The sequence below is a fragment of the Nerophis ophidion genome, linkage group LG01 (assembly GCF_033978795.1).
Source record: "Nerophis ophidion isolate RoL-2023_Sa linkage group LG01, RoL_Noph_v1.0, whole genome shotgun sequence".
NCBI lineage: Eukaryota > Metazoa > Chordata > Actinopteri > Syngnathiformes > Syngnathidae > Nerophis > Nerophis ophidion.
Window position 1 is genome coordinate 13033016 of NC_084611.1, and position 15238 is coordinate 13048253.

At 44.5% G+C, this 15238-nt stretch overlaps 2 non-coding genes across 2 annotated transcripts; both read right to left on the minus strand.

The window, feature by feature from the left end:
• Positions 1 to 572: 572 nt before the first annotated feature.
• Positions 573 to 644, minus strand: trnae-cuc (transfer RNA glutamic acid (anticodon CUC)). Its single transcript has one exon. It is a non-coding gene; the product is annotated as a tRNA-Glu (tRNA).
• A 3440-nt stretch (positions 645 to 4084) lies between these two features.
• trnae-cuc (transfer RNA glutamic acid (anticodon CUC)) lies at positions 4085 to 4156 on the minus strand. Its single transcript has one exon. It is a non-coding gene; the product is annotated as a tRNA-Glu (tRNA).
• Between the last annotated feature and the right edge of the window lie 11082 nt (positions 4157 to 15238).

Sequence of the window (15238 nt, forward strand, 5' to 3'; positions counted from 1 at the left end):
ATTTAGAACAATAACATAACACTTTGCCGTGTTCCAAGTCCGATTCCCGTTCAGGGAAAATAGCAATTTGGTAACAGGGATTCTTAACAGGGGAATTAGCTCAAATGGTAGAGCGCTCCCTTAGCATGTGAGAGGTAGCGGAAGTCGATGCCCGTATTCTCCAGGGGAGCTTTTTTGACGGGCAATGAAAAAGGACTTTAGTATATGAGAAAGTTAACTCAAATGGTAGCATGCTAGCTTAACATGTGAGAGTTAGTGAGATCGATGGCTGAATTTTTCAATCTGGTCCCTGGACCGTCTATTAAGTGTCATATAATACAGAACATCTGTTATTTATTTATTTGTAACATCATCGTTGTTTGCTACACGGTGACAGCAGCTAGCAGTCCAAAAGACTTTACAGTGGAATTAGCTTGAATGGTAGCATGCTAGCTTAGCTAGGTAGCAAGATTGACAACTGAAAACACATTCTGGGACTGTTTTGTCAAACTACAAGTTTAGCCACGTTTTTTAGGAATTCTTAAGTTCCTCACATTATTCACCACTCCAGACATGGTTGCTAATCTGCTAAATTCCCTGACCGGGAATCGAACCCGGGCCGCGGCAGTGAGAGCGCCGAATCCTAACCACTAGACCACCAGGGACTTGATAATAGATTGTTTGAGGCTCACACTTTTAATGTGACAGTCACCTGTTATATGACACTTCTTAGACAGTCCAGAGGCCAGACTGAAGACTTCAGCCATCGATCTCGCTAACTCTCATATGTTAAGCTAGCATGCTAACATTTAAGCTAATTCCCGCTAAAGTCATCAATCATGATATCACACGTCTCCCTTCATGTGAGAGGAAGAAGTTGCTCATACAGACATCCATCAAGTCCCTGGTGGTCTCGTGGTTAGGATCGGTCCCTCATATTTCCGTGTTCAGGGTCTGATTCCCGTCTAGGGAAAATAGGATTTTGGCAACATGTAACCTTTACAGGGGAATTAGCTCAAATGGTAGAGCGCTCGCTTCGCATGTGAGAGGTAGCGGGATCGATCCCCGCATTCTCAATTGGAACATTTTAGAGTTTGAGAGCCGACCCCATGTGTGCAGTCGTCCATCTTGTGGGACACTAGTGTACAACAGTATAGTCTGTTTGAAGAGGACAGCTGCAAGTGGGCGTGGCCTTTAGGATACACACACTGTAGTATTACTTTAAAGTACTGCAGTAACACTCTAACTAAAATATAAGATGTTGACAAAGGGACTGAAATAGTCCAAAGTCTGGACTTTTGCCGATTGACTGACGTTTGTGTGATTGTGTCTGATAGCAGCTAGCTTAGCTTGTCTTGCAGGGGAATTAGCTCAAATGGTAGAGCGCTCTTAAGGGGACGGGCAATATGCGCATTTGTATAGTTAGGAGGAGATTCCTCATCTAGGGCAAAAAAATCGTCTGGTTTAAGCCAGGTTTTGCTGAGACCAATGACGTTAAGATTGTTGTCTCTAACGACCTCATTAACTAATAACTTTTGAGAGACAATGATCTTATATTTAAAAAGCCCATATTATAGGTAGTGGGCTGTTTTAAGGAGTTTTTGATCAAATTATCTGTACTAGCAATATTAATAATGTTGCGTATATTATGCGCAGAGCACCTAAAATAATTACGACCATATCTAAGAATTGATATGACAGGAATTTTCAGATTGTTTGCTTGGTGCTGCGATAAACTGAACGCATCATAATTTGCCACCATAGTAGAACGCATGTCCAACTCTGAAACAGTCATAACAGAAAAAACATTATGTGAGTTGTGTATTATTGTAAGAGAATTGCTATGTGTGCAGGGATTATCCAGCCTGGCGCTGGCTAGTTTGAATTTAACTGACTCCTCACCTGGACTAGCGGGCTCTGTAATGGTATGCTCTAGTGCAGTAATGTAATTGCTCTAGTGCAGTTAGTCAAGTGTGACTCAAACAGAAATCTATGTTTCTAGGCAAGTTGATAGCGCCTTCCTGGTTAGGGTGAAGGCCGTCTCTCATCAGCAAGCCAGGTTTGCCCCAGAAAGAGGGCCAATTATCAATATACGTTAGTCCCTGTTGTCTACAGAAGCTAGCCAGCCACTTATTAAGCGAGACTAATCTGCTATATCTCTCATCATTGCCTCTCGCAGGCAGGGGGCCAGAGACGATTACTCGATGCCTGGACATCTTTCTAGCGATATCACAAGTCCTGGCTATGTTTCTCTTTGTAATCCCTGACTGTCTCATCCTAATGTCATTGGAGCCAACGTGTACAACTATGTTCACATAACTAGTAGTGCGATTAGCCTGTCGTACTTGTTTACTAGGCTTGTTGCGATTTAGCTCCCTAAGATTAGCTTCAATGTCAGGTGCTCTGGCCCCGGGAATATACTTACTTGTGGCTGTTTTTTTAAGCTTTATGTTTCGGGTGATGGAGTCCCCTATGACTGAAGTGTGGTGCCTGGTAGACTGGGGTGTAGGACTAGCCAAAGGGCTAAATCTGTTATGCGTCTCAACCGGTACACCGTAGCTTGTAGGCTGCTACAAGCTGGGCTAGTTAGCTCGCTAGAGCTAACACTAGCAGATGTGTCGGCAACATCTAGAGTTACGAAATTACACTGCTCTAACTGGCGGACACGGCTCTCTAGCAGAGCCAACCTATCCATGAGTAAGGTGCACGAAGCGCAGGAAGCCATACTAACAGTACTTTCTGTCACCGAGTGGAGTGCCAGCTGTCTTCAGGGAAGTGGTGGTCACGGTGTGCGGGGGAGTAGCTTCCTTCAGACCGGCGCTGCCTTTTTCCGCGCTAGCTTTGTTAGCTTAGCAGCTAGCTAGCTGTGATCTGAGCCTCCCCTCTCTTGGAGCTCCAATGCTTCCCCCTCCGGTGTTTATCAGGCTCACCAGACGACATTCAAATTTCCGTGCCACTGATCAACTTGTCAGAGTGACCAGACATAGTTGCTAAAACGCTAAGTTCCCTGACCGGGAATCCAACCCAGGCCACAACAGGGAGAGCCCCCGAATCCTAACCAATAGACTAGTTGATGGATGTCTGCATGAACCAATTCTTCCTCTCAGAGGTGGAGTTGTACATGTAGGAAAACATGTGTGTCTACAAGGTCAGCCATGTTTTTTCTAAACTCTAAGTTCCTCACATTATTCACCACTCAGACATAGTTGCTAAATTGCTAAGTTCCCTGACCGGGAATCAAACCCAGGCCGCGGCAGTGAGACGCCGATTCCTAGCAACTAGACCACCGGGGACTTAGTGAGAGACTATTTGAGGCTCACGGTTTGAGTGTGACAGTCACCTGTTATATGACACTTCTTAGACAGTACAGAGACCAGACTGAAGACTTCAGCCATCGATCTCGTTAACTCTCCCGTGTTACGATAGCATGCTAACATTTAAGTTAATATTAGCTAATGTCATCAATCTTGATATCACACACATTTTCCTTCATGTACGACTCCACTTCTGAGAGGAAGAAGTTGCTCATAAAACATTCCATCAAGTCCCAGGTGGTCTAGTGGTTATAGGATTGGTCCCTCATATTGCCGTGTTCTGGGAAAATAGGCAACAGGGTACCTTTACAGGGGAATTAGCTCAAATGGTAGAGCGCTCGCTTAGCATGTGAGCGGTGGCGGGAACGATGCCCACATTCTCCAGGGGAACTTTTTCGACGGGCAATGAAAAAGGGCTTTAGTTGTAAGAAAGTTAGGTGAAATGGTAGCATGCTAGCTTAACATGTGAGAGTTAGTGAGATGGATGGCTGAATTCTTCAATCTGGTCTCTTAACCGGCTAAGAAGTGTCATGTAATACTGAACATCTGTTATTTATTTATTTGTAATATCATAGTTGTGAGCTACATAATGATAGCAGCTAGCAGTCCAAAATACTTTAAAGTGGAATTAGCTTGAATGGGAGCATGTTAGCTTAGCTAGGTAGCAAGATTGACAACTAAAAACGAGTTTTGGGACTGTTTTGTCAAACTACAAGGTCAGCCATGTTTTTAGGAACTCTTAAGTTCCTCACATTATTTACCACTCCAGACATAGTTGCTAAAATGGTATATTCCCTGACCGGGATTCGAACCCGGGCCGCGGCGGTGAGAGCGCTGAATCCTAACCACTAGACCACCAGGGACTGGAAGAAAGACCGTATGAGACTTACGCTTTTAATGTGACAGTCACGTGTTACATGACACTTCTTACACAGTCCAGAGACCAGACTGAAGACTTCAGCCATCCATCTCGCTAACTCTCATATGTTAAGATAGCATGCTAACATATAAGCTAATTTCAGCTAAAGTCATCAATCATGATATCACACGTCTTCCTTCATGTGAGAGGAAGAAGTTGCTTATACAGACATCCATCCAGTCCCTGGTGGTCTAGTGTTGAGAATTCTTCCCTCATATTGCAGTGTTCTGGTCTGATTCCAGTCTAGGGAAAATAGGATTTTGGCAACTTAGAATCTTTACAGGGGAATTAGCTCAAATGGTAGAGCGCTCGCTTAGCATGTGAGAGGTAGCGGGATCGATGCCCGCATTCTCCACTGAAAGTTTTTAAGAGTTTGAGAGCCGACCCCATGTGTTCAGTCGTCCATCTTGTGGGACACGTGTGGACGTCAGTAAAGTCTGTATGACGAGGACAGCTGGAAGTGGGCGTTGCCTTCCGGATACACACACTGTAGTATTACTTTAAAGTACTAAAATATAAGACGTTGACAAAGGCACTGAAATAATCCAAAGTCTGGACTTTTGCAGATTGACCGACGTTTGTGTGATTGTGTCTGATAGCAGCTAGCTTTGCTTGTCTTATAGGGGAATTAGCTCAAATGGTAGAGCGCTCTTAAGGGGACGGGCGATATGCGCATTAGTATAGTTAGGAGGAGATGCCTCATCTAGCGCAAAAAAATCGTCTGGTTTAAGGCAGGTTTCGCTGATGCCAGGGCAATGAAAAAGGACATTAGTATGTAAGAAGGTTAGGTGAAATGGTAGCATGCTACCTTAACATGTGAGAGTTAGTGAGATGGATGGCTGAATTCTTCAATCTGGTCTCTTGACCGTCTAAGAAGTGTCATGTAATACTGAACATATGTTATTTATTTATTTGTAATATCATAGTTGTTAGCTACATGATGATAGCAGCTAGCAGTCCAAAAGACTTTACAGTGGAATTAGCTTGAATGGTAGCATGCTAGCTTTGCTAGGTAGCAAGATTGAAAACTGAAAACACGTTTTGGGACTGTTTTGTCAAACTACAAGGTCAGCCATGTTTTTAGGAACTCTTAAGTTCCTCACATTATTCACCACTCCAGATATAGATGCCGTGTAATTTCATTTGGCCCTTGAGGCAATATCAAATTAACATCAGAGTTAGCCTGCCGCTGTAACACCACATTCACCGCTAATACTCATACTCGTCAACCCTCCCAATTTTCCCGGGAGACTCCCGAAGTGCAGTGCCCCTCCCGAATTTCTCCCGATTTCCACCCGGACAATAATATTGGGGGCGGGCCGTGAAAGCACTGCTTTTGGCGTTCTCTACATGTCGCCACGTCTGCTTTTCTTCCATAAAAACACCGTGCCGGCCCACTCACATAATATATGCGGCTCATACTTGACCAATTCATACTTGGTCAACAGCCATACAGGTCACACTGAGGGTGGCCGTTTAAACAAGGTTAACACTGTTACAAATATGCGCCACACTGTGAACCCACAGCAAACAAGAATGACAAACACATTTCGGGAGAACATCCGCATCGTAACACAACATAAACACAACCGGACAAATACCCAGAACCCCTTGCATCACTAACTCTTGCGGGTTGCTACAATATACACCCCCGCTACCACCAAACCCCGCTGCCGAAAAAAGGCATTAAATTTGTGTTTTTATTTTATTTGATATGCCATTGATATTTTGTAATTATTATTATTTGAAACGGGATTTTGCATGTCACTATAAAGTTGTATAAGCCTTGCTTGGTCAATATTCAATGCAAAACTTGTTTGGGTCCCTATTAAAGGGTTAATTTGTTCAACCTCGGCCCGCGGCTTTGTTCAGTTTAAAATTTTGGCCCACTCTGTATTTGAGTTTGACACCCCTGGTTTGGATCGTCTCGCATTCAAATCCCTTAAAGGTGATCTTCCAGACCCTTTTCTGTGTGCGGTGGTTTCGCCCTCTTGTGGTCAGCTCTGGTACTGCAATTTGTCACCGTCAGCTCTGTTGGCATCTTCGCCAGCCATGGCACTCGTTTATATTCATCTTTGGTTTCAACAAGTGTTCATGAGCAATGATCTATGACACAAAGTCCTCAGACTTTCATATGAGTGCCGTCTTATCACCATAAATGATTCCCGGGCGCGGCACCGCTGCTGCCCACTGCTCCCCTCACTTCCCAGGGGATGATCAAGGGGGATGGGTCAAATGCAGAGGACAAATTTCCCCACACCTAGTGTGTGTGTGACAATCATTGGTACTTTAACTTAACTTAACTTAGCGAAACCAAGACTTCCTTGTTGTCTTCTTTCTTCCAAAAACAAAATATCTTACTCTCATTTTTACAACGTCATTTCGATCACAATACTTTTTCTAACAATATATATATATTTTTTTGATGTTTCGATAACGATTTGAAAATGTGTTTTAATTTCTCCCTTTAACTCCACTGTGCAAAGTGTCGTTCACTGCTACCTATAGGGAGTGAAATCACTGACAAAACTCCACAAACACACAAAAATGTTTCACACAAGAGAAGTTAAGTCCCTACCTTTAGTCAAAAGTGATTTATGACCCCCCATAAAACAATGATTTATGACCCCTCAAGGTCAAAGGTCAATGATTTATGAGGGGTCAAGTTCAAAGGTTAATGATTTATGAGGGGGTCAAGGTTAAAGGTCAGAGTCAAAGGTCAAAGTCAAAGGTCAGGTTCAAATGTCAAGGTCAAGTGGGTGTGGCTTACCCGGAAGAGGGTGGAGTTAAGACCTGCGGTGGGAGTGGTTAAACCAGGAAGAGGGTGGAGTTTTAAACAGAAAGAGGGTAGAGTTAAGACCTGCTGTGGGAGTGGTTAAACCAGGAAGAGGGTGGAGTTAAGACCTGACAGGGAACAGAGGAGGGTTCAGTTTTTTTAAGAAAGCAATGTCATCTGAGCAGCATGTGACCATATATTTGATAGTTTAAATGTTTACGATCGTTTGAAACAACTTCCAGATTTCGATGTATTGATGGCTGGGAATGTTACGTGTGGAGATGTGGACACGCACGCACTTCACACACACACACACACACACACACACACACACACACACACACGCAGAGGAGGGGTACAAAAGGGCGGTGTAAGGCTTAGTCATTATTTGGAGCTTTATACGTTAGCGTAAAGACTTTGTTCGATTCGGTCATGATTAGTGAAACGCCTGTTTCGATTTATAAAAATAATAAAACTTACATTGACGCTCCGCAAAAAAGTCGAGTGTTTCTAAATCGTATTCAGATGCCGCCGACCGAATCTTTGCGTGAGAAATGGGACTTGGAAGGGGAGGGATCTTTTGGATTTGTATTCAGATACGAAATGGGGGATATCTGCTTATTTCAGCTAAAAGAAAGAAGAGACGGAAGCCCTTTCTCGATATTTTCATCGTTATCTATCGTGGATTGGGAAGTTTTAAGACTGGCAATGCCCGATTTCCTGTGGCGTGATCCTTCACCGGTGGATAAACGCGTAAAAGGAAGCTTGTTTACTTACCCGACGATGGATGAGTTGAATGAGAGAAGAATTCTGTTCAGCGCTACCTGGGAGACGAAATCTTCAGCCTCGGGTCGTTGGTTTTTACGTGCCAGTCTCCGTGCTCCAAAAATCACCGGTACCTATACGGCTCAGTGGACCGAGCCCGATGTCTTTTCCCTGGAGTCTTTCAACGATGAATGCGGGGTGTTTACACCGTTGGTGGTCGTACCCATCGTGGCATGGCGAGAGCGAATGGCGTCGATGAAGGAGAAAATAAACGACTTGTTCCGAAGCAGTCGACAATGGAAAAGCATGCTGACGACGAGAAGAAAGTTGTCCTTTGAGACCACACCCCCGACGGAGGACGAAAGGACCTCCCCCGCTTCAGTTTCAACCAATAACCTTCAAGGAAACACCCCCTCCTCCGACTCGTCCAATAACCTTTGAAAATCATAGCGTTAGTTTGATTGGTCGAGACTTTTTTTTCGACCCTCCCTATAAAAACAACCCCCACCCTGCAATTTTTTTTTTCGACCAGACCATATTGGCTCCCTTTTTTGAACGCACGGATCTCAAACAAGAAAATGGCAAACAAGACCATCAGACGCGTAAAGACCCGTCTTATACCACAGGACGATTTCAAACCATCCGTAAACACGACTGATGAAGCAAACATGGCCGAGATCTTTAACCCTCCTGAAACGACGGCTGGATCGGAGGTGGTGAGCGACGATGAGACGTGTCGCTTCGGCAGATGTTTCTGCAGATGGGGGGTGAAAACCGACAACGCTACGCAGTCTTTGCCAGATGACGATAGGAAGGAGGAGGAAAAGGAGAATGACCTGATCATCATAACACCTCCGCCGTCCCCGCCACCACCCCCGTCACCATCCCTGTCACTCTTGGACCCCCCGTTGCACATCGATGATGAAACCGATGGGGGGAAGTGGTTGCTTTTCACCAGCACGGTGAAAACGGCCGTGTTTCATCTCCTCAACGAGGCCATCCGCCAGTTCAGGCAGAGCGAATGTTACGGTTGTCGGGTGAACCATCCGAGCCAGAGAAACCACCCGTGCCTGGAACCCTATGAAGAGGACTTTCTCCTGTACAACTACGACGGACTCATCAAGACTCTGCGTACGTCTAAATTCATTCAAGCCATTCAACGCTTGCTGATGCTTCGTCGCATCGAGGCTGAGGATTCAAGGGTCGAATCCTACGCCGACTCTCTGCTGTCTCAACTGAAATCTGAGAGAAATGTCTGGTGGGCCATAGATGACGTGTACAACGAGTTGGTACGGGGTGATGAAACGATTTTGAGACATCTGGATATGGTGACAGAGTGTTGGAATAATTACAAAAAAGATGGGTAATTATTGGAGAAAACTTGTAAACTCTATCGAGAACCACGCTGTTATTTACCCGTTGATTGACGCGATGGAAGCGTATGTTCTAAAACGAGACAAACCTCAAAAACTACAAATTATTCTTGATTATGCCCGCTCTAAGCCTACCTGGGAAGCTACCTGGAAATCCGTTGTCTCTCATGCTTTTGACTTTGACATTTTTGAAACAATTTTGAAGGAATGGTCTAAAGAAAAGTCTTTTCAACCTTCTCCTTATCACGTGTTCATTTTATATGCTCTGTTTGTTGATATGTCGATGTATCGTCTACGATGCGACATCCCCGTCAACGTTTTGTTTGAACTACAAAAACTGCACGAAGCGATTAAATTCACCTACGGTATACCTGTTTTACATCAAACCTTGATTATAGTTTATAGTTTATAGAAAAAAATTGTTTTAGATTCGCTGTGTGGTGTCCATGAATGAATAAAAACAAACTGTTTTAGATTCATTGTGTTGTTTCCATGAATGAATAAAAGAAATGTGTACCAAGCAACACGAGTTCATTTCTCTTTGTCTTTCCACAATGGAGAAAGCTATGGAAAAAGCATACTATACACCCGCACACCCGGGTAGTTTTGGAGGGGTAGATCGACTCCGTCGAGCTGTGCAGGATGAAACGGGGCAACGTGTCACAAAAGAAAAAGTTCAAGAATATTTAACGGGACAGGACGCCTATACACTCCATAAACCGGTTCGCATTCATTTTCCAAGAAACAGAGTCTTTGTCCCGCGACCTTTAACCCAGTTTCAAGCCGACCTCTGTGACATGCAAGCCTTGGCTGAATATAACGACGGTTATAATTATTTATTAACGGTCATAGATGTATTTTCCAAGAAGGCCTATGTGAGGGTTTTGAGGAGAAAGACGTCCGTGGAGGTGGTTGAATCGTTTCAATCGGTGTTGGGGGAAAGTCAGATTCCTCGCAAACTCCAAACCGACGCGGGAAAAGAATTTTTTAACAAGAGTTTTCAAGCTCTGATGAAGAAACACAATATTGTACATTTTTCTACGGCCAGCGATCTCAAAGCTTCGGTGGTTGAAAGATTTAATCGTACTCTGAAAGGGAGAATGTGGAGATATTTTACAGCCAACAACACCAGGCGCTACCTAGACGTCTTACAAGACTTGGTAAAAAGCTACAATCACGGATATCACAGCAGTATTAAAATGAAACCGGTGGATGTGACTTTGGAAAATACCCCTCAAGTGTTTGAGAATCTCTACGGCTCATTCACAGCATTCAAACGCAAATACAAATTTGCCACGGGAGATATGGTGAGAATATCCAAAGTGAGAGGAGTGTTTGATAAAAAATATGAACAGAGTTTTACAGACGAGGTGTTTACAATAACACGACGTCTCCATCGATCTCCCCCGGCATACAGACTGAAAGATTTTGACGGTGAAATAATAGAGGGTTCTTTTTACGAAGCCGAGTTGCAGAAAGTAAAAGAGAGCGAGGACAAGCGCTATCATGTGGAGGAAATTCTAAAACGACGTACGGTCGGTGGCAAAAAACAAGTTCTAGTGCACTGGAAAAACTGGCCCGAAAAATTCAACAGTTGGGTGGACGCTGACCTCCTTACAAATGTATAAAACAATCTGATGCCTTTGATGAGCCTCACAGTCTAAAGATCATCGAGCATTATGGATCATTCCTGCAACGAGGGTTTTTACCTCACCTTACCCTCCAACGCCAGCCTCAACGTATTTAAAGAAAACAAAAGTTCCCATTACCAGATAGATTTAAGTCAACATATAGATTTAGCAGGCTCATGGGAGGTGGCCTTAACAGAGATTTCATACCCTCGCTCATGGTATAATGTTTCTAACGGAGCATTTTATGAATGGCTAAAGAGACCTCCACCGGTGGGACCTGAAAGCAATCCTGGAATGGGGATAGTTTACCGTCAAGAATTGAGAGGGGGATGTTATGAGAACATTACACGATTCATAAATGAACTGAATGAATCTTTACAAAAAATTGACAACGATGTGAGGATAGCCTTTGACGATGTTAAAAAGCGAATCTCCTATCAATCAGGGGGTCAAACTCATTTTCGTTTTTCCCCTTCCCTGGCTTACATCATGGGAGTGAAACCTGGAAAGTGGATCAACTTTGACCGGGGGTCGGCCCCCTATCCCGCGGATATAAACGCCGGTTTCTACCATCTCTACTGTTACAGTGATGTGGTGCGACCTCAGATAGTAGGCGACGCTTATGCTCCTCTTTTGAGAATCGTGAGTGTAGAGGGAGCTTACGGTGAGATTGTCACCAAGTGTTTTAACCCCGCCTACTATTTACCCGTCTCGAAAAATCACATTGAAAACATCAGGGTGGAGATTAAATCTGATCAGAACAAACACGTCGACTTCACCTTTGGAAAGACCATCGCGAAGCTCCACTTTAGACCCGTTAGAAAGTAAAACCAACAACAATGAGAATGAGTCAACCCATGCACGACCCTCTACGTTTAGTGGGTTATTACGAAAGCCAGGTGGGGGGTTCCCTCCCCGGTTTCACAGGTTCACCTGTGATGTACGGGCGTGGGATAGGCTCCGTGTTTTCCAGGTTGTTTCGTTTTGTATCACCTCTGGTGAAAAGAGGTTTTGCCCTGGTCAAACCTCATCTTAAAACAGCGGCAAAAAATATCGCTTCCGACGTATTCAGTCATGCCGTTGGAAAAATGGGTAGTGGGGTACAAGACGGATCAGGAGGAATAATGGTCCTGGCTAGACAACCCCGAAAGAGACCCCCGGGACGACGTCTCTCAACGAGTGGTAAAAAACGCCGTCATCTGGGGAGAAGAAAATCAGTCGGTAAAAGGTTTTCAAAGAGAAGGACCGTCGTTCCCTCACACGATATATTTTAAAAAAAAAAGAAAAAAGATGGCTCTTTTACATCAAAATTCGGCCGAATGCACGATGGCCGAGCTGGATTTATTTTCAGCTCCTATGACTCAGATGTCTATCGATGATAAATCCTACACAGAAGTCCTACCGCTATCCGCCATCACTGACGGGGGTCCTATTGAATTTTTCATCCCGGGAGAAGGTGAAAAGTACTTGGATCTGAATGACACATTACTTTACCTGCGGGTTAAAATTACCCGCGCCGATGGATCAAATATCCCAAACGACGCCAATGTGGGTCTCATCAATTATCCTCTAAACACCATCTTCAGCCAATGCGACATTATGCTCGGGGAAAGACTGATTTCTCAATCCAGCGCCACACACCCATACAGGGCGATAATTGAAACGCTACTAAACTATTCTGAAGCCACACTCAGAAGTCAATTCTCAGCCGGGTTATTCCACAAAGACACCGGCGGCTCAATAGACTCTATAGAAACAGCGAACGGACCAAACAAAGGACTCAACATCAGAGCCGGTTACACGGCTGAATCTAAAGAGGTTCAGCTACTAGGACCCCTCCACGCAGACATTCTTTTCAGCGAGAGACTCCTTCTCAACTCGGTGGATCTGAGGATCAAACTCACGCGTGCCAGCGACGCCTTTTGTCTCACAGGGGCTGCGGACGGTACTTTCCGTCTGAAAGTGCTGGGTGCCTCTCTCTTCACAAAAAAGGTCACCGTTTCGCCGGCCGTACGATTGGGGCACGCCTCGGCCTTACTCAAAGGAAACGCACTCTACCCTTTGTCACGGGTCAGCGTGAAAACCTACTCTATCCCTGAAAATTCCAGAGTATGCACCCAAGAAAATTTGTTTTTGGGCACGATGCCTAAATACATTGTTTTGGGTATGGTAAATCATGAAGCTTTCACAGGAAGAAGAGATCTCTCACCCTTTAATTTCCAGCATTTTAACGCAGAATACATCACCCTCTGTCACGCGGGAAAACAAATTCCCTCCAAAGCTTTCCAACCGCAATTTAACCAGGGGGCTTCGGTCAGAGAGTTTTACAACATGTTTACCGCTACAGGGAGGCATATGAAAGATTTACCTCTGTGCATCAACAGACAAGATTTTGAACGGGGTTATTCGCTGTTTGTGTTCAATCTCAATCCGGGAGAGGACAGCGACGCATTGTCTCGGGTTTCTAATGGCACTTTGAGGTTGGAAATGAGATTCAGAGTACCCTTACCCAACACGGTCACTCTTGTGGTTTACGCATGTTACGATTCTATTTTGGAAATTGATTCCAAACGACAAGTGCTGGTGGATTATTATTGACGACGGAGATGAATAACCATCAACTGGAGAAGCTTCTGCGACGAGTGTTGGGGAATGTTTTCTGTGGTGTATGGGCCTCCGACCAACTCCCCTCACTGACTCGCTCCTTTACCCCACCCTCCTACTTTATCGTCAACACCCACGAAGGACATCGACCGGGGGAGCACTGGTTATCGATGACTCTGGAGGAAGATGGGACCGCCACTTTTTTTGATTCTTATGGATTTTCTCCCGATTTTGATTACTACCCTCGGAGCATCTTGAACTTTTTGGAAAATCGTTCTGACCGTATATTGTACCACAACCTACAGCTTCAACACCCTTTGTCCACAGTGTGCGGTCAACACTGCGTTTATTATCTGCACCATCGATTTTGCGGACTGTCTTTTGAACAAGTTTTGTCTTTATACACAGATGATGTAGTAAAAAATGATCTTGAAGCATATACCCTGGTTAAAAAAATTCAATGTTGTACTAGCACGAATAAGAATAATAGTAGTCGTTGTGGCGTACAAGACGTCTGTTGTTTAGAAACTTTTTTGAACCGTTGAAATGAAAATGCTGTACACACTGCGTTTGATGAATAAAAAAACATTTTATTGAAACAAGAGTTTTGTCATCATTCATTCAAGGTTTAACCAATGTGGGGACAATGTCACTTTTCTACCTCTTCTTTTCCTCTCGGGGGATAGAAATGTTTCTTTTTCCACCCATTCTGATTCAAACTCTCCATCCGCTTTCAGACGTCTGTATTGATCTCGTGCTCTGGGGTTATGAATGGTCGATGTGGGGACATTTAGCTCCGTCAACGCTGTTAAAAATTTTCTCCAACCCTCAGGCGTGCGGGTCTGTGGATTTTTGGACCGTTGCATCAGGTGTTTCAGTAAATCGATCATATGAGATCCCTGCACCGGTGTACCGTTTTGAACAAACTCTCCTTTAGAGGTCCACCCCTTATCATTCTCGGATAATTTTTTCATAATGTACTCGGCGTTGTTACGGTCGCGTCGGGGGAGGATTTTCAGAACTTCGATCATCGTGACATCCTTTGACCCCCCGCCAGTATTCCGAGGTTTATCCTCCGGTTTATCCATCGGTTTATCCTCTGGTTTATCCTCCGGTTTATCCTCAGAGTCATTCCATGGTTCACCCCGCAAATCCTTGTGTAAAGTCAGAGTCATCCTTTTCTCCTCCCGTTGCCCCTGCTTCAACAGGCCGAGATATCTCTGCAGCAGGGTATCGTATATTTTTATTCTTTCATGAGGATTCATTCCGGGTTCGTTTAAGACGGCTCTCATTTTAACATCTAGATCATCCTCCGCCGAGTCTCTGATGGTCGGCTCCGGGCGAGTCAGACGATTTAATTGTTGGGGGGATAGGAGAAACAATTTTTGAGCCTTTTTCATCTTCAACCTTTTCCGCTCAATCCACCGATAAGATTCCCTATAAACGGTACGACGGTGGCCAGTAAGGGTAGAAGAAAACCGCCCGACTGTTTCATCAGAGTCTGGCGTTTGCGTTTCAGTCCAGTCCTTTTATCAGCCAGCAGTCGGATGATTTTCTTTTGTTTTTTAAGCTGAGCAAATTGAGACGGTGATAAGGGCACATTACCCTTCAGAATGTTTAAAGCAATTTCACACAGCGTCTGGATAAAGTCTGGTGAGCCGTGACTCAGAATATCTCGACGTTTTTGTGGTGTGGCATGGTACAGAGCTTTTAACATGGGACCGTTCCTCTTTACACGCTTTGACATTATGTTTTTGGCACGTAGACAACGGGCCACTGGTGCGGAAGCACGCCCGACCTCACTCTGTATTGTTCTGGACAGAAAGGTGTCAGGTCGACCAATAAATAGCCATGAGCATCCAAAGTAGCATCCGCAA